The sequence below is a fragment of the Lissotriton vulgaris genome, chromosome 8, assembly GCF_964263255.1.
Source record: "Lissotriton vulgaris chromosome 8, aLisVul1.2, whole genome shotgun sequence".
Classification (NCBI taxonomy): Eukaryota; Metazoa; Chordata; class Amphibia; order Caudata; family Salamandridae; genus Lissotriton; species Lissotriton vulgaris.
Window position 1 is genome coordinate 671428156 of NC_141696.1, and position 18830 is coordinate 671446985.

Genomic DNA, 18830 nt, shown 5'->3' on the forward strand with positions numbered 1-18830 from the left:
TAGAATCTTGGCAGCGCGTGAGACCAGCCTCCAGGTACTCGCGCACCACTACAGGGCTCAGACGGCATGGCCTCTTCAGCGGCCCGATCGCTTCCTATCTGGGCCTCCAGCCCCCGTCGTCCACAGCCGCATACGGACCAGATGTCCGGAGCCTCTTATGCCGATGCCGCTTCTTACCTACGGTGCATACTTAGCGACCTTCTGCCTGCGCCACGGTCGCGGCCCCCCGGGGACAGCCACCAATCCAGGTCCCGGCTCCACGCAGGCAGATAGGCAGGAGGCCTCACCTCTGCAGCGCCGACACGCTCGTCCCTGGTACGGTCATTATTGCATGTTTTCTGCCTTAATATGGCAACCGGACATGTTCCATCACGCTTCCGTAGTACTGGGGCCAGAGCTCGCACGTCAATTACGGATTATAACGGATTTACTTAACTTCGGCCGGCGGAACTGCTCTAGCCAGCAGCCATTCTGCAGCTCGGCAAAGCCACGCCCCCCAATAAGCACCCCCTTCTATGTTGGAAAGTATGCACAGCATATTTCGATACATTTGGAGGCTAAGTGATTTTAAAGGGATTAACTCCAGCTTTAGAAAAGTGTTTTGAGAGGAAGAAGAAGTCTCAGACAGCCATAATGATGGCTATCTGGATGGGCTAGAGACTTAAATAAGGATGTTGTGGAGTAGGTAGCACAAAATTAATCCTGACTGGGTACAGAGGCTGGGATTGACTGGGTAGTGGGATCTCTTATCCTACCTGTTTTAAGCTGGTTCCTGAAAGAGCTCTGCCTCCAGGATGAAGAGGGGCTTTGCTCTGGCAGGAAAGTCTTATTATTTTGTTCGATAAACCCTATTCTAGCAGGAAGGTTTTGTCTCACAAGTGGTGTGCCTTGCTGTGGCAGGAACATCTTCTTTTGTTGGTCAACAAGCCTTGTTCTAGCCGGCGGACTTTGTCTCGACTGGTACCGGGCCTTATTCTGGTGGGAAGATCTTGTTTTGATGGTTGAAAGACCTTGGTCTGAGCCAAAGGTATGTCTACAAAATGGCCACCTTCTAGACACCTGAAATAATGGAGCGAGTCATTTTACACTACAGATTTCTCCTAATGTTTATCAACCACTGCTAGCACTACTGGCGTCTCGAGCATGAAAGGTTTCAGCAGAGTCATGAAGGATACAGGGTTGGGCTCATATCCGATGGTTGCTGGGTTACTCACTGGCAGCTCAGGAATCCAGATGTTGGCCTCACCTGCACATGTCTTCTCCTCGCCTACATAGCAGTGGCTGGGCTCACTCCTGGTAGTTGGTAGGACATGAGGAACACCCTTGCCAGCTGGAGAGGTCACGTCATGGGGCTGGAGAATTTCCAGAGATTGATCTTCAATAATGAGAAGCCATGCCTCATTAGGGTGCTAGAGGTAGGGTTCCCAGATAACCATTTTTGTACTGGCATGGCAAGAATTTTACTGCTCAGACAGGCATAACAAAAACAGAGCAATGAGCTAAAGCCAGTGTTGAATTTGGCCCTTTTGCAGGGTCTACTCCCGATATTGGCTTCTTTTGCTAAACCCGTTTTTGTTGGAATTAGCACTTTGTGCACATTTTTGCTTTTAAACAGCGGTAAAGAGCTCCCTAAAACATGGTTCAATTGGCATCAACCTGATTGGTACATTGAATTTGTTGGTGAAGGGCATTCATGAGAGTATTTATCAAGAGCTGTAGAATCTAATTTTAGTGAGCACGTGTTCAGTAAAGGTTTTCCAGATCTGTGCCAAAACCTAAGAGATAGAAAGCTCAACGCCCCCAAGAAGGTTTCCAAGAAAGAACACCACTGTGAGCAACCACAGAGGTCATAGAAACCTCAGGAGCCAATAGGGAACTCCATGCTATCCCCAAGGGAGGAAGTCAGGCCTGTCCAAGGCCCTTGCAGGAGACTCCACCTGGCCTGAAAGACCACCTGACTAACATGTCGAATTTGCTTGGAACCATACACAAATATATAAATAAATACAATGGGGCTGCTCATGCTGCAGCAAGCAGCCCGTGAAGTGTGCGACTTCCCCTGCAATCTCCGGCAATTTAATTTTTCTGGAAAATAAGGGCTGCTCATGCTGCGACGCCTATCACTCCCTAAGGCTCATGCAAGAGGGCCCATCCTGGCGGAGAAGCCATCAATACTTGCCAGCCCAGGTGAAGTTGATAGAGGAACTCTCACCAACATTGGATTCGACCCCAGGAGATCAACACATATCACTCAGTAGAAGCCTCTTGGTGTGCTAACAGGAGGACATCCTCAGGAGTCACCTATGCTTGGGAATTCAACAGGCAACACCACGGCAGCCGTCAGTCATGGAGCAGCGGACTGGAGACAGCATGGTGGCAGGACAACTGGGCTCTGCCAACTACTATAGCGCTAAACTTGACACTGTACTCCAAGCTATGGAAACAATAGGAACCACCCTGGAGCGGTCTACTTTTTAGTAGAGGAGGTCAAGGCCTATACTGATGGTCAGTATGTGTTGATTCATGGCCGACTTGATGACCGCCGCCTGCTGCTGGGGCCAAAATATGCCCCTAACACAGATAACGGTACAAAAGGGGGTGGTGATGGACAGATCAACTGAATCAATCAAACACTCACACCCAGTCAAAAGATCTGGGTTTAATCCATCACCGTTCTTTAGCCCACTCTGCCCTCCCAGTTCAGACATGGCTATATGCAAATCAGTCTGACCCTGTGCCTCATGGGAACAGTCCAGCCCGAACTGCCAAGCCATGTCTTCCCTGGACCGGAAACAAGCTAATGAACGGTGGGCTAAAGAACGGTGATGGATTAAACCCAGATCTTTTGACTGGGTGTGAGTGTTTGATTGATTCAGATGCTCCGTCCATCACCACCCCCTTTTGTACCGCTTTTGGCCGCCACAAGTGTGGCAGGGTATGCTCAGACGTGAGTCCCTTGCTCACTTTGCCACTGGATTCAAGCAAGCTGGGCTGAAGACGGCTGGAATGCCAGAAACCGGTCCTCGGAAGCTTGTTTCCGGTCCAGGGAAGACATGGCTTGGCAGTTCGGGCTGGACTGTTCCCATGAGGCACAGGTAAATTCAGTTCTAGCTAAATACATGGACACTCATAACATCTTTGACCCTTCTCATCATGAGTTTCGCCCCCGCCACAGTACCGACTCCGCGGCCTTGGTCCTATTGGATCTAAGTGCCGCCTTTGATACGGTGTCACATAAGATTCTTCTTGAATGACTCTGGGCGATCGAAATCAGGGGCACTGCCCTGTAGTGGCTTCGCTCCTTTCTGACTGAACGATTATTTCAAGTCTCAGTCCCCCCTTTTCACTCTCAGGTCCATTCTTTAGCTTGTGGGGTGCCACAGGGCTACATCCTGAGCCCACTACTTTTCAATCTTTACGTGGGACCTTTAGCGGAGGTGGCCAGAGGTAGGGGGCTATTCTTGGTGTCGTATGCTGACGACACCCAGTTGGTGATCGCCTTCTCTAAAAACACTGTGCAAACCTGGAAAGTTTCAAGACAGATCTGTCGGTAATCTCAGATTGGATGAAGGCTAATTGCCTTCAACTGAACGCCAGTAAATTGTAGATTCTTCTCTATGGGAAAGATCAATAGCGGTGGTCGAAGCAGTGGTGGCCTGACCATTTTAAACCGCTCCGTTACCGTTAAAGATGGTAAAAAGCTTAGGCGTTTGGTTTGACTCCGGCCTAACCTTCGAGAAACAGACAAAAGCTGTTGCTTCGGTCTGTTTTGGACTTCTGAGAGGCCTAAGACCTTTGTTTGGTCTCTTTCCATCTGAAGTACGCCACACCATCCTGCAAGCCTCCATATTGGCGAGGCTTGATTACGGAAATGCCTTATATCTAGGCCCCAATAGAGCAAGTATTAAGCGCCTTCAGAGAGTCCAGAATGCGGCAGCACGCATGTTAGTAGCACTGCCAAGATCGCAGCCGGTGGCTCATGTCCTCTTAAAGTTGCACTGGCTGCCCATCGAAGCCCGTTTTCACTTTAAGGTGCTGTGCATTGCACATAAAATCCTGATGCATCAAGAACCTATTGGACTTTCGGGCTTATTGAAACCCTATGTGCCTGGCCGTGCCTTGAGATCCACCAATTGCGAGTTGGTTTGTGCCCACGAGTAAGGAAAGCAAGGGCGTGGGGCCGCTCGTTTGGCTTTCTGGCGGCAAAACTCTGGAACTCCCTCTCCGGGTGAAGCTGGGTTGGAGGGACTTCCTGCTACTAAATTCTTATGCACTCAATGTGGATGACCCAGGCTTCTTCTCCAATCTTCAAGAGCTTAATTTTTCAGTTTTAGACGCCCCCCTCCTTTGGTTTGGGGACTTTAACTGTGTGTTGGACCCGATTTTGGACAGGCACCCTCCCCGTACGGGCACGAAACCACGGATGACGGCGTGTCTCCGGGACGTGATGGATAACCTGGGTGCTGCTGATGTGTGGTGCCTCGGTAACCCGGGGCAGATACTATACACTTGTTACACTCCGACCCATAACACACGTAGTAGGCTCGATAGAATCCTCGCTGCCAATCTTGACACGTCCCTTGTTTTGACGATCACCCATCAGGCTGTTTCTGTCTGACCATTTGCCCGTGACGTGCGTTGCGCAATGGGTGGACCATTCCTCCGGCCCGCGGACTTGGGGGATGCCGGGGGACCTCCTGCAGGATCAGGTGGGTAGGGAACATGTGGCAACGGCCCTAAAGAACTATTTAGACTTAAACTGGGGGGACAGCTACTTGCATTATGCGACCAAATGGGACGCTCTCAAGGCGGTTGTGCGGGGCTCATGTAAGGGCCTGACTTATGGGGTCCGGAGACAGTTGCTCCGAGATTTGCGGTGCGCTGAGGATCGCCTCTGCCACTGTCAATCCCTGTCGGATCCGTATGGATCGGACCTGGAATCTGAGCGGAAGGCCCGTGAGGGCGTTCATGATATACTTACCCGGCTGGATTAGTGTTGGACCCGGCCCTTTAGGCAGGTTCACCCCGAGACTTTTTGCTTTTTCCTAGCCTGTTTCTGTGACCTGGTGTTGGTGATTTTAGGCCTCTGCGCACTTTTTCACTGTGGTACAGTGTAAAGTGCTTGAGCTCTCTGTGTATGTGTGGTGAGTGACCTGCCCTCCCATAGGAATGAATGGGGAATATGTATGCCCATGGTAGTTCCTGATGTGTGGGGAGTGCAGGGGCGAGTTTGGTATGAGTGAACTCGTGAGACTGAATGCTGCGAAATGGTATATGCGGCATGATTGAGTCTACTCTAGAAGTGCCACTTTTAGAAGTTGGCATATTTGTGTAATTTGTGTCTGGCGTGTGATTGGCTGGTGAGCCTGGTCCAGGAGTGCCTGGGCCTGCTTGTGGATTGACTGTCTGGTTTGAGGGTGACAGGGGCTGGGGAGCCCAGGAGGTTGTCTGAGTCAGCCCGTGGATGAAAGGCAGCATCTGCTGCCAGGGAAGTGGGAGGAGATGGCACCTGATAGTGAAGGGCTGTGCCTGCCTGACCACAATGCTGGCTCCACCTCCCGCGGGCGACTGTCACCTCTGTCCCTGATACTGACAGCACTTCCCTATAGCCAGTTCTAGCTGGTACTCACACTGCCTGCACAAAGACTTCAAAGACTTTTCTCTGTATAAGAAGGGTCTGTGTCCCCTTTCAATTTGTTCTTGTTTTTCTGGACTTGAATCTGCCAGGGGCGTGCTGCTACTTGGGCCCAGGGGAAGGCTTGCCTCCCTGGGCCCTGCCCATCCCCTGGATATGCTGGACTACTGAAGGAATCCCTGGGACCCCTCTGCCTTGCCAGGGGGGATTGGAAACTTTGCTGTGCTGGGAGCGCCTGCTCCCTTTTCCCTGACCCAGGACCTGGTGGTGTCTTCTGGGCACCCTGGAGGATTTTCCTGCTGGGGGACCTTTTTACCAGAGCTTTATTTGTCTTTAGCTCTTTGTTCTTGCCCCCAGCGCTTGGAAGCACTTTTGCCTGGCCCCTGGCGCCTGGGAGCGCTTTGTTTGGCTTCCAGCACTTAAGAGCGCTTTATTTTGCTCGTAGCGCTCTAGAGCGCTTCCCTTGTGCTTCGCCGGTGCCAACCCGGCATCTGGCCCGTTTTGTGGTGGACTTGTGGGCCGATCGAGGGCCCACCTCGATTTATGGTTATTTTTAAAGAGCCGGTGACCACCCGGCATTTGCCCGCAAAAATCAGCCCCCGCCTGCCTGCCTAAGGAGAAGGGCCATTGCGCTGCCCGCAGCGACCCGGAAGTGGTTGGCCGGCCGGCCAATCCCAGCACAGCCGGCCGGAAGTGCCCGCCCCCGCAGAAGAAGCCTGGCGGCCGGTTTGCAGGGCTTCTGTGATGCGAGGGAGCCCTGCTGCATCTAGGAGAGCCAAGGAGGAGAGGAGCCTCGCCCGCGGCCCCAAAGCGACCGCCGGAGGAGTGCTGCAGGGAGCGAGGCTCCCGTGTGAGGAGGAGAGCCCCGCCCGCCAGAAGACAGCCGGTGAGTGCGGGTGCTTTCAAAGAGAGGGGGGGCGTCGGGACACATTGCCGGTGTCCGCCCCCCCTCAGTAGCGCGACCTCCGGGGGCATTGTATTGTTTGGAGCCACGAGGTTCTGGGGGCATCATTTGAGTTTGGGGCCCCGAGAGGCTCCCCGCCTCCATTTGTTTTACGGGCCCAGAGAGGCTCGAGGTGCCCTATGTGATTTAAGAGCCCAGAGAGGCTCGGGGGCCATTTTCATGACGTCGAGCCCCAGAGGGTGTTCCAACGACCCCACAGTTGTTCTAAGAGCCTGCTAGGCTCAGGGGGGCATTTTATTGAGGAGCCAGAGGGCTCCAGAGAGAGGATTTGCTGCAGAGCCTGTGTGGCTCAGTCTGGCGCAGTTTAGGCTCAAGGGGCACATCTTTATTTCAGAGCCCCCTGCCACAGTTTTTATGATTCACAGTTGCCCAGCAATTAGTGGGCAGCTGCCACGTTTAGGCCTTTACTTTGGACTGGCGCTGCATGGCAGCGCGCCCTGACATTTGGACCCAGGGCATCTTTGCCCCAACAAGGCCAGTTAGCCTAGGGACTGCCACAGGTGGTGGCTTATGTAAGTTGTGCGCAATGTGGTTATCTGCTATGTCTAAGATGGTAACTGCCTACTGTGTGTTCTTGCGCTATTGTATTGTTCTGGCACCTCTGAATGTTTTTAGGCATCATGTGTCTTCCTTTTCCCTGCGCTGCACCTCTGAATGTATTTTATTGCATCATGTGCTTTGTTCTGAACACCGCTGAATGTGTAGGGTTATGCATCATGTGTTTCCCTTGTCTTACACCTCTGAATGTTTTAAGGCATCATGTGTTTTTCTCTTTACTACTCCTCTGAATGTATATTTATGCATCATGGGTAATATGTTCTTTCTTAGACCCCTAAACGCTGTGTGATACTTAGGTGGTTGTCCTTACTACTCCTCTGAATGTATATTTATGCATCATGGGTAATGTGTTCCTTCTTAGACCCCTAAATGTATTTTATTCTTAGGTGGTTGTCCTTTTTAGTACAGGTGGTCCTAGTGAGGTCCTGGTACCTGTTCCCAGTAGTTACTGGATGTGATCTATAATTGTATTTTGTGCTATACTTATTCTATTTCCAAAAGTGTTGATTCTGACAGTGGCCCATGTGGCCCTGTCCTGTACATAATCCCTTGTGAATATTGCCCGTGCCAGTTGGCACAATGTACATGTGTGATACTATCTGATGTGTGTTTACAATACAAAAATTATTTTATAATAACCTTGTGTGGAGTTCCTTTTGTGGTGTGCCTAGTATGTTGTTGCTGTTGTGCGCTGGCGCAAATGCTTTACACATTGCCTCCGAGTTTAGCCTTACTGCTTGTGCCAAGCTACCAGGGGGTGAGCAGGGGTTATCTTGGCGTGTGACTCCCTTGCCCTGACTAGAATGGTGGTTTCTGCCTAGCTTTGGCATCAGCCTTAGCCAACCAGAAATAGCCAGTTCTAACAATAAGTTTACCCTCGGCCAATACCGTCAACGTCTCCACCGGGAGGGGGACAAGTCTGGCCGCTTGCTGGCCTGGATTCTCAGGAGGGAGTCCTCTCCGGCACGGATAGTGGCATTGAAGAATCCCGTAGGGGACATGGTGCACTCAGAGTCGGACCTCCTCGTGATTCTCCGCACTCATCTCCAAGCAGTATATACCGCGGACCCCTCGGTGACGGAGGCATCCTATCAGCCATACCTCCGGGAACTGACCCTCCAGACCCTCTCAGGGGACGACACGGAGGAATTGGATGTTGTCTTGTCGCTTCAGGAGGTCAGAGTAGCACTGGCCGCCCTGCCAAAGGCCAAGTGAACTGTGTAGACATTATTCACATTTATTTAAAGCAACAATGACATACAAATAAACACACTGTAAATTGATCACAATGAGCAAATACTGTAATTTATAAGTTATAATAACAGTGCCCCAAAGGAAAGGAAGTGAGGTAGCGTGATGCTGTGAAGAAGAAAGGAATAGATAAAGAATGATAATAGTCGTGACAAATAAATATATCAAATTCTTGAATTTTTTACACAATGAATCAGCTTCAGTTCCCTGAGCCAAAGAAAGGAATCATGAATTATCCCATTATTTATCAAAAATGTCTATATTTACACTTGTATGTAATATCCAAGAAATGCGGGCGGTGTCAACTGATAAAGAGGGGAGGTAGCCGTCGATGTTTCGACTCCACGCTACAGCAGTAGGCGTACTTGAGGCCTTACATCGGGGTCTTCATCAGGACAAGGGTGTAAACAGGGGTGCACTACAATTTCATGGTACGTAGAGGTATTTTCATACGATAATCAATTGAGGAAATCCACTTTCCAATTCATCAAAGTCTGAGGGTAGATCGCAATGGCGTCTAATGTAATGATGGATAGGAACCGTACCGTAATATGAAAACCCAAGACCTAATCGGGGCGGGTAGCTGTCAGCTGGGGGTAGCTCTTGGAGGTGCTTCGACTGGCTGGGGTGGGGCCCCTCTTCTGCGCCTGGGTCCAGATTCTCTATGGCGCACCTACCGCCAGGATCAGACTTGGGGCGGCCCGCTCGGAAGAATGGCACTTGGGCAGGGGCACCCGTCAGGGGTGTCCCCTGTCGCCGCTCCTGTTCGCCCTGGCGATTGAGCCCCTAGTGGTGTCAATCCGAACGGAGATGGTCCCCTGGGGGATACGGGTGGGGGATACTGTACATCTGATCTCCAGTACGCCGATGAAGCGTTGTTCTACCTGACGTCCCCTCAGGAATCGCAACCGCTTCTGTTGCAACACTTGGATCGTTTTGGTGCAGCTTCCGGGCTGCGCCTTAATCCTGGGAAGTCCTTGATCTTTCCCCTGGCGGGCTGTGGCGAGGATCCCAGACTGAGTCTCCCGCACCTGGGGCTGAGGTGGGAATTGGAGGCCTTCAGGTACCTGGGAATCCAAGTGGCCGCGTCCGATGAGCAGTTGCTGGCCCGTAACGCCGAATGAGTGCTCCGTTCCCTGCAGCAGTCCTTGTCCTTTTGGAATACGCTCCCACTCTCCCTAATGGGGAGGCTAGCCATTCCCAAGGTGGTGATGTTGCCGAGGGTGTTATACGTCCTACAGAACACCTTGTGCCCGCTTCCCACGCGTATATTTAGCATGCTTAATACGCTGCTCACTTCCTTACTCTGGGCGGGCAGGCGCAGCAGGGTTGCCCTGCACACGGTGGTCCGACGCTGGGAAGAGGGGGTCTGGAGGTCCCAAGGTTCGATTTATATTATTATGCGGCCCAACTTCTGCCAGCCGCGCGGTGGTTCGTGGATACAGATAACTGGGAACTGAGACTCTTAGCGGGATGAGAGGAGGCTACAGGTGGCTCTGATGCGGGGCAGGGGTGCGGATGATTCGCTGCCGTATATAATTCAACACACTGAGGGGGGTTGGCAGCGGTTTGTGCAGAGGGTTTTGAGGCGGGCCCCCTTTCATAGGGAGCTACCGGTGTGGATTTTGGCACCTGTGACACTGATGGAGGAACACATGTCGTTCCGGGAATGGCGTGAGGGCGGCTGTGAGACTCTGGTGGACCTGTATCCGGACGATTCTTTCGTGACCCTAGAGAGGGCTACAGAGGCCTTTGGACTCACTGGGTGACAATATCTCCATTATAGAGGCCTTCAGGAAATGGCAGGGGCGACCTGGCCACAGTATCCGGAGGCGCCCCAGGTGTCCCACTCTCTGAATATCCTTCTGTCCTGTGGCAGGGGGCGACGGCTGATTACGCTGTTATATTCGGCTATGAGGTGTGACTCGGCCCCTCCGATCTCCCCGTCCTGGGCGGCATGGGAAGCGGATCTGGGGGTTGCCCTGGACCCGGGACAACGCAAACGAATAGGAATCATTACTCGTAAGGTGTTGTGTAATGCACGATTCAAGCTGATTCATTTTAATTTTGTGCATCTCACTTACATGACTCTGGTTGCCTTGCACCGCTTCGCCGCGGATAAAACGGATGCCTGTCCTAGGTGTGGTACGAACAGAGCCGGATTTCTCCATCTGGCATGGGAGTGCCCGCTGGTCGGGGACTTCTGGAAAGCGGTTGTGGACCACGTTCGAATGTTCACGAGCCTCCACATTGCCTTGACCCCGCTTCATTGTTTACTGGCCCTGGTCCCCAAACCCAAAAAGAGGAACTTATCTTACAAAATGTTGCAGCTACTCCTGGTGTTGACAAGGCGGCGAGTGGCTATTACCTGGATGGGACAGAGGGCCCCTGTCATGTCACTATGCAACCGGGATGTTGGGGAATGGACCTTGGCTGAGGAGACAAACATGCAGCGTACACGCAGGGATGAGAGGCTACAGGAGGACTTGCTTGCTTGGCGTATGATGTGCGCTGTGGGGTCAGTCTGCAGTGACTCGGATGCAACCAGTGCTGAATTGTTCACCTCCGAGGAGTCGGGGTCTGAGGGAGAGGATGCTGTGGGCGGGGAGGGAGGGATGGTGTTGGAGTAATGCCCTGCTGGCTACGCACAATGTTCCATACTGTAAGTCTTATGATTTGCTCTGCATCCCGAAGATTTTATTCTTGTGATTATTATGATGTCTGCACCTGCTGGGGCCGTACGGGGCAACGAACTGTGTACATGTGTATTTTCTTTCTACCTATGCCAATTTTGGGGGGGACTGTGTTGTTGTTCCTTGCTGAAAAATAAAGGTTTTTTTAACCTGATGTTTCGGAAGCCCATAAAGACATGGTTATTCCCTGCTACTTAACAGCAAGGACGCTTGCCGTATTCCCCCACCCCCTGCTCCCTTCAGGTTTCTGGTTGCGCTGGGACGCCTTGTCGCTGAAGCAGCCATGCGCATTATAAATCTTGTATAAATAAATAAATAAATAAATACTTGGATCGGCACAGAACTGACAAAAGCCACTAAAAAATAGGGCCATTGTCCGTGCTTTATTACTTAAGCAGGAAAGTCCATCAAGGTACTGATTAGTCTATACCAGATTTTTGCCTTCTATTGCTGTCCCCATTTTGTTGGCATTAGGACTCTGTGCACTTTTCCTTCTAACCAGGGGTAAAGTCTTGTGCTCACTCCCTAATACATGGTACAGTTGGCATCTACCTAATTGGTAAATGTAATTTACCTGTAAGTCCCTCCCTAGTAATGGTACGAAATGTACCCAGGGCCTGTAAATGAAATGCTACTAGTGGGCTGCAGCACCCATTGTGCCACCCACTAAAGTTGCCTTCTAAAACATGTCTCAGGCCTGCCATTGTAGCCTATAATTCAGTTTTACTTTGAGCTACAGAAAGCTCAAGCCCCCAGCACTTCATTCCCTGAAGATCAGCGTCCTTCCTGCAGTCCCTGCATCATGAGTGTGAGAAGTTGGCCTGGTATATGATGATCACTAATTCTAGTGAGCACCGTGCACCAGTCAAAACGACCCTTATGATGATTGGTTGTAAGTCAACCTTATAGACCAGCTATCCTAGGGGTAGCATGGACAAAAGCAGTCTTAGGCTAAACTCAAGAGGGCATGTGAAGCCAGCTGTTTTACCATATGCAATCCTTTAAATACCAAATGAAAGGACACCACACAAGTTATATATTACAAAATATATGTATTTATTTCTAGAATAATCCCCTATACTCTTTATGAGCACAGAAGCACAAGCGTTAAAGTCAATGTAACATACAATAAGCTGCACAATTATGGATAGGCCGGGTGGCCACTCAAACCATATATTAAGAAAGTGGTATAAGTACCACGTCACGAACAATGAAGAGGCCTTGGGAATCGCTGGGCCTACACTGGACTAATGAAAGTTAGGACATAGGAGGCCCACAGGATGCGGGTGCAGTGTCTATAGGCAACCGCGCTTTTCGTATACAAGTCAATGGTGCGTAAAAATCAGAAAGTTATAGGTTTAGGAGACTTCCGACTGGACTAGAACTTAGCCACTTGAAACTAGGACACTAGGGATGTAAATCACTACAGGGGCACCAGAGTACCCTCGTTACCTCACCCACAGGAAGCGGGTGCATAGGTGCCAAAGTGTGTCGGGTTTCTTCGTGGAGTTCTATGGAGCCTGGAGGAAAAGATGCTGCAGGCGACCCGGAGAGAAGAGTCCGGTTGGATCCAAAGGTGGATCAAAGATGTAGAGTACCTGAAAGCAGAGGGGACAGAGTCTAGGTCACTAGCCAGTGACCAGGATGGAACCAGGACGGAACCAGGCAGTGTCGGGTTGCGATCAGCTGCTGTCGAGTAGTTTGTCTCCACTGCCACATGGACCAGGAAGGATTGAGGATGACCAGCTGGTGGACACAAGCTGTCCCACAAAGGCTCTCGCTGTCGGCGGTGTCGGTTCTCGAATCGGAGTCACCAAGCCGTGGCAAATGCAACCCACGCAGGACTGGAAGATGTCTTCTGGATCGGACCGGAAAGGTCATATCGGTGGCTCCTTTTCAGGGGAGCTGGGGCCAGTCTGGAGCAACCAGACCAGCAGTGTAGTTTTAATGGATCGTCGTCACAGAGGCCACTAGCCAACGGGCAAGTGACGGACAACGCATCGAGCAGGAAAAGTGCAAAAGGACCCCACGCAGCACTCGGTGAGTGTGGAAAGTTGATCTTCGGTGCACAGGCTGCTCGGGGCTGGGGCTTCTCAAACACCAATGCACAGCTTCGAGGGGACCTCAGGAGCTGCACAGGAAGCACTTTGCTGGCTTTCCAAGATGGCCAGTCCCACGTCTCACGTCGCCTCCACGGGTCTCAGCTGTGCTAGGACTGTGGATCGGGCTGTTGGAAGTCTGGGAGTCCAGGTCTTGTCGATCTTTGTCGTTCGAGCTCCGGCGGGAGCAACAGCAAAGAAAACCTTTGAGCGCTGATGGTGCCTGCTTGCACAGGGTGGCCACTCCTTGACCACAAGGGAGTTTCTCCAGTCTTCTACGTCGAGTAGGATGTCGAAGGGTCCAGAGTTTCGTTTCAAAGTTTCAGTCAGGATGATCTGATGTGCATTGGCACAGCTCCTACCTTTATTCCAAATCAAGGGGCTGGATCACCTGCTAGGTCCCTCCTATGGGTTGGACCCAGGAAGCGGTTGGTTACACCCCTTTCCCTTTGTCCAGTTTCGCTCCAGCACCGGTTTGAACTGGGCTTTGCCTGGGACACCTTGTGTGCCCCAGGCAGTGTCTAGTTTCATTCAGCCCTCCCTGCCCCAATCCACTATCTCCTTTCTGGGGTGGTGAAACACCTCCCTGTGACAGGAAACCTTTTGTCCAGGCCTCCCCTGCCGGAGTTCCGATCAGCAGCAGGAGGCCAGACTTGTGTCTGTGGCAGCAGCATCCATTTTGTGATGCTGAGGCTCTGGTTAGATTTAACCGCGTTTAAGCAAAGTAGCATGTCTTCTCCCTCATGAAGGGTGGAATGCTACCCCCGCCACCAGGGCTGGCAAGGGGGTAGTATTCCAAAGCGTATGACACCTTACACGACATGTTTTGGTAAAGCCAAACCAAAGTTAGCAGTGAACCGCGAGGTTCATAATGCACTTAAGAGTACATGGTATGGCAATATCCCAGAAAAGCTATAAGGACTTGGTTCCGAAAGCTGCAGACAGGCTCAGCTCATGCTAGAGCACCATCTCACATAAAACCAAGCGCTCTGCCTCCAGGATTGTTAAGGCCTGCCATAGGAGTGACTTATAGGTATATATGTGTCCAGATATAGGTTTAGATATAGGTATACTATATCTAAGCAAGGGGTGATTACACCACCTTGCCCCAGCTGAGTGATCAGCCATTTGTGTCATTTTGAATGGCCAGCCAGGGGTGGCAAAAGATATGCTGCAGCCCCTGGTAGGCCTTGGATGCACCTATGCCCTGGGTACCTATAGTACACACTACCGGGGCTCATAAGGTGACCCAATATCCAATTGGAGATGTACCTAAGGTACATGAAGTCCATTTTACAGAGAGAGCAGATAGCCTGGGACCCTGATTAGCAGGATCCCAGGCCAACTAAGTCGAAAACCAGCTAAACACTAGGCAAAAAATCTGGGGTAACCATAGTCAGGTATCCACCTTCCTACAATGAGCCTCCATCTTTGGTGAGCTGCCTGAGGTCCTCTTGTGACTCCTGTGCCTTCGGCCTGTGGTTCCTCTTGAGGGTCTTCCTATGCTTCAGTGGGCTTCCCTGTTTTTTCGGCCTCCTCTGAGTCTACTGCATTTGGTGAATCCCTTGGACCTTGCTGGTCCCAACGTTTGCACCTTTTCGTCTTCCACACCAGTTGCAGCTACCAAGGCTTATTGGTGCTCCCACCAGTTACTGACCACCTAGACACCAACATCCGATGTGGGACAGCTCCCGTTCTTCCTCAGCATTGCCTGGTCCTCACAGCTGCAGTGACAAGGTCACAGTCGTCTCTTCAGAATCTCCCAACATCGGTGGGCATTGTGTTTCTGTGCCTCCTGGCCACTTCAGAGTGGCACGGACTTTGTCCACTCTGATGGCAGGCTCTTCACTTACAGAATCCGCCCTCGGATTTCACCGGAGTCCTTCACAGTCTTCTCTCGAGGCATCATCTTCGAAGTCGTCCATTGTTGTCTACGGCAAGTTCCGACATCACTTCACCCCTATGCACCCTGCTCCCCATTTCTAGGTAATCTGGTCCAGGGGCATCCACGGGTGGGGTGGCTCTCAAACCTGCTGTCTTCTAAAGGGTTTCTTTGGGGTCCTCTGCGAAGAGTCTGTTTTCTTCAAAACAGCAACCGCACTTTCTCCATTGACTTCCATTGGGTTTTTACCTTGGGTGGTTCCAGGTGTCCCCAGCTCTTCAGAGTCTTCTGGTCCAAGTCTGGTACTCCTTTGCAGTTTGCATTACACTTGTATAGCCAACAGTATATGGTTTGGTCTCTCCCTGGAGACCACTGTATTTTGGGCTACTTACCTGATTGCTTTTGAAGTATTCTTGTGCATTGTTTAATATCTCCGGGTAGGAAATATACCAATGTGTTAGTGATTGTGTGTGTAATAAATAGACTTATTTTTGCTAACCACTGTGTGGTTTCTTTTCATCTTACTTACAATACAGCTTAAACTGGTAAAACAAGCTGCTTTACACTCCTTCAAGAAAAGCCTGGCTACTCTCCACAGCTACCACTTAGAGACCTTTCAAAGGCTATCAAAGACCACTAAAATCACCATAGGGATGTCTGGATTAGTGCAAGGTGCATCACTTAAATTCGTGTACACCATATACTAAACCATCCTCCTACAGTAAGTAATTTATTTATTATGTATAGTTAATAAAAACCTTAGCATACAATAAAAGTATAAAGAAGAAAGGAAAAAGTGGTAGAATAACAGTCTAGGCAGTACATATTTCATTGCAATTTTATCATTAAAAGAAAAGGTTAAAATACACTTTCAGAAGTGGAGACGGTTATTGCAATCGTGCTGTCCTTGATTTTCTGATCTGCCTTTATTAAAAATGTGGTAAAATGACTGTTCAAAATAATGTCTGTAGGGTGAAAACAGGCTATCACCACCTGACTGCATGGTCTAATATTTCGTTGATTGCAAAACACACTTTAAAAAAGCCCTCCTTTCATTTAAGAGATTAGGACAAATGCTAACTAGGTGTAAAAAAAACTCCTACTTGGCCTTGTGGCACAGCCTGCAAAGCTGTAGATCCTTATTCCGCAGCCAAGGCAATGTACGCATTGATGCAGGAAGGTGGCTGAAATGGAACCTCATGAATTTTTTCTGTAAGTTCACAGGCCATCCAACTTCCAGGTAAGCATTAGAGGACAGGGATTTATAACCATTTCAAATCATCCTGGCATGTTTTCTACGTGTTATAGACACAATGCCGCCAACTCCCGAACCCTTTCATTACGTGATTTATAGATTTTTTTTAAAGTCCCATAGCATGGTGTGAGGCCCAATAGAATTTGTACACCCAAGCCTTCAATAATGTAAACACCACAATGTAACGTCGTATATTCGTCACTACAACACATGCCAGTACAACGCATGCCATTACAATGCATTATAAGGTAAGCAATGGAGATTTATTTAGCATTAGGGTGGGTATGGGTTTTGGGGTACATGGGAATTGTAATTTTTTCCCCTACACTATCCAATACTTTATCTACTATTACACTCACTGGACTAGGAATAATAATCTTTACCCCTACACTATCCAACACTTACCCTACTGTTGCACTCACTGGAGTGGGAATAGTAATATTTACCCCTACACTATCCAACACTTACCCTATTGTTTTACCTAAAAGTATTATGCTTTGTAATGGTATACGATGTAATGGTAGTTTAAAAAAAATGTGTTGTAATGGTATGCGTTGTAAAATCATGCAATGTAATGGTAGTTACGATGTAAAGACTGCGTTGTAAAAGCATGCATTGTAACTGCATGCGTTGTAAAGTCATATATTCAGCTTGCTTTGGTATAGTAAATACAGAGCCAGCTTCCTACACCAAATATAAATATTGGACCTCAATAGCCACTCTTGAGTACACACCTGGGTCCTACAGAAGAAGGGCTGCCAGAAGAAGGACTGCCCTGCCACCAGAGGATGGTTCTGCTAATAAAAGGCTGCCATGCTGTCTGAGAAGGAAGACTAGGCCTGCTTGCCTTCATCCCTGGCTAACCATATTGACTCCAAGGGTCAGTCGCCTGACCTCATGTGTGAGCTACAGAGACATAACAAGCTTCAGTGGTCTCCCTGCAACTGATCAGTTGAGTTGCTGTACTGGATCTGCCTGAACCTTCAATTTGACATGGCTGAAACCTGCTGCATACCTCTGTCGGAGTGAACCCCTGATACCCAAGAGGTGCCACCCTAGGTCATGGTCCCTTGGCTGGCATCAGAATACACTCCTCCCTGCCTAACTGTGGGCTCCATCAAATCCAACGCAGCACGAAGCAACTCAATGCAGGAACTCACATTGCAGCTTCTCACATCTAATTGGATCCAACTCTGAACATTGTGCAGCTGTGCATCAAGGACATAAGGTACAACTCTCAGAGGGTCTAACCTCAGCCATGTATTTGGCCCACTTTCCATTGCAGTGGGATTAAACAAGCGACTTTGTTCTGGTTCGGCGCGAACCAACGTTTTTTAAAGAAAATGCACTCTATTGTTCTAAGTTGACTTGGGATTTTTCTTGTGTTGTATTTTCACTTTCTTACTGGTTGTATGCTGCATAAATCCCTTACACATTGCGTTTAAGTTAAGCCTGGATGCTTTGTGCCAAGCTTCCAGAGAGCTAGGTACAGGTAATTTAGTGACTTTTGTAATTCACCCTGACTAGGATTGTGGTTGTTGCCAGAGTGGGGCTTTAACCCCCGCCCCCCATGACCCGATTTCTTCCTCCCATGTTTTTCCCCTTTTCAGTACGTAGTGAAAGTAACAAATAGAAGAAAAAAAATTCTAAAAGCATTTTAGATCAGCCTAAATGATCTCCGATTAATAATGTTATTTAAAAGAGACAAGAATGCCATGTTAGAAGTAAATGCAGATTATTTTACATAAATTAATGTGGAAACGTTTTTGGGGTTTATATTTTTGTGAGGACTATCAAGCAGTTTCACACATGATTTGCGTATGTGGAGTGAATTAACATAAATTGAAGTTTAAACAAGTTTGCTATGATGAATAGCAGTGAAGTTATTAATGTGATTTATTCAGGGCCCACATCTGTTATAAACCTTCCGTTTTGAACAAAAAGGTTGCCTCATATTTCACTCACCCCTGCTTTTCCGCACTGTACTGCACATTCTTTCCCTCACAGGCCTTGCGGATCCCAGACTGATGTCTTTTTTGTAAAATTGGTTTTACATGATAACAACATCAGTAAGTCAACGTACATCATAAAGGCAAGGCCAGCGCACAGTGTTTAGCTCTGATCTATATAACTTCAGTTCGCATTTGCATTCTTCTGTCGTTCATTGTGTCATTTCACCCCCACCAAGACACCTATAACAGTTTTCATCTTATTGATACATTGTGATACTTGCACATTATAATCTCATATCTACTCGCTATTACTTGTACAGTGGGCTCTTCCAACTATCCTGGACCCCGCAATCTACTAACTAGTTCTCCCTGTATCTTGGATTATGTTCACCCTCCTGGGGTCATGGCGGGTCATCTAAAGTAGGGGCTGCCGCTCCTCTTGCCATCTCATAAGTGCGGTATAGACTTCAGAAGTTCTTGTGCGACTTTGAGGGGGCAGCAGCTCACTATATAGTTCTGTTTGCGTGTTACAGTACGTTAG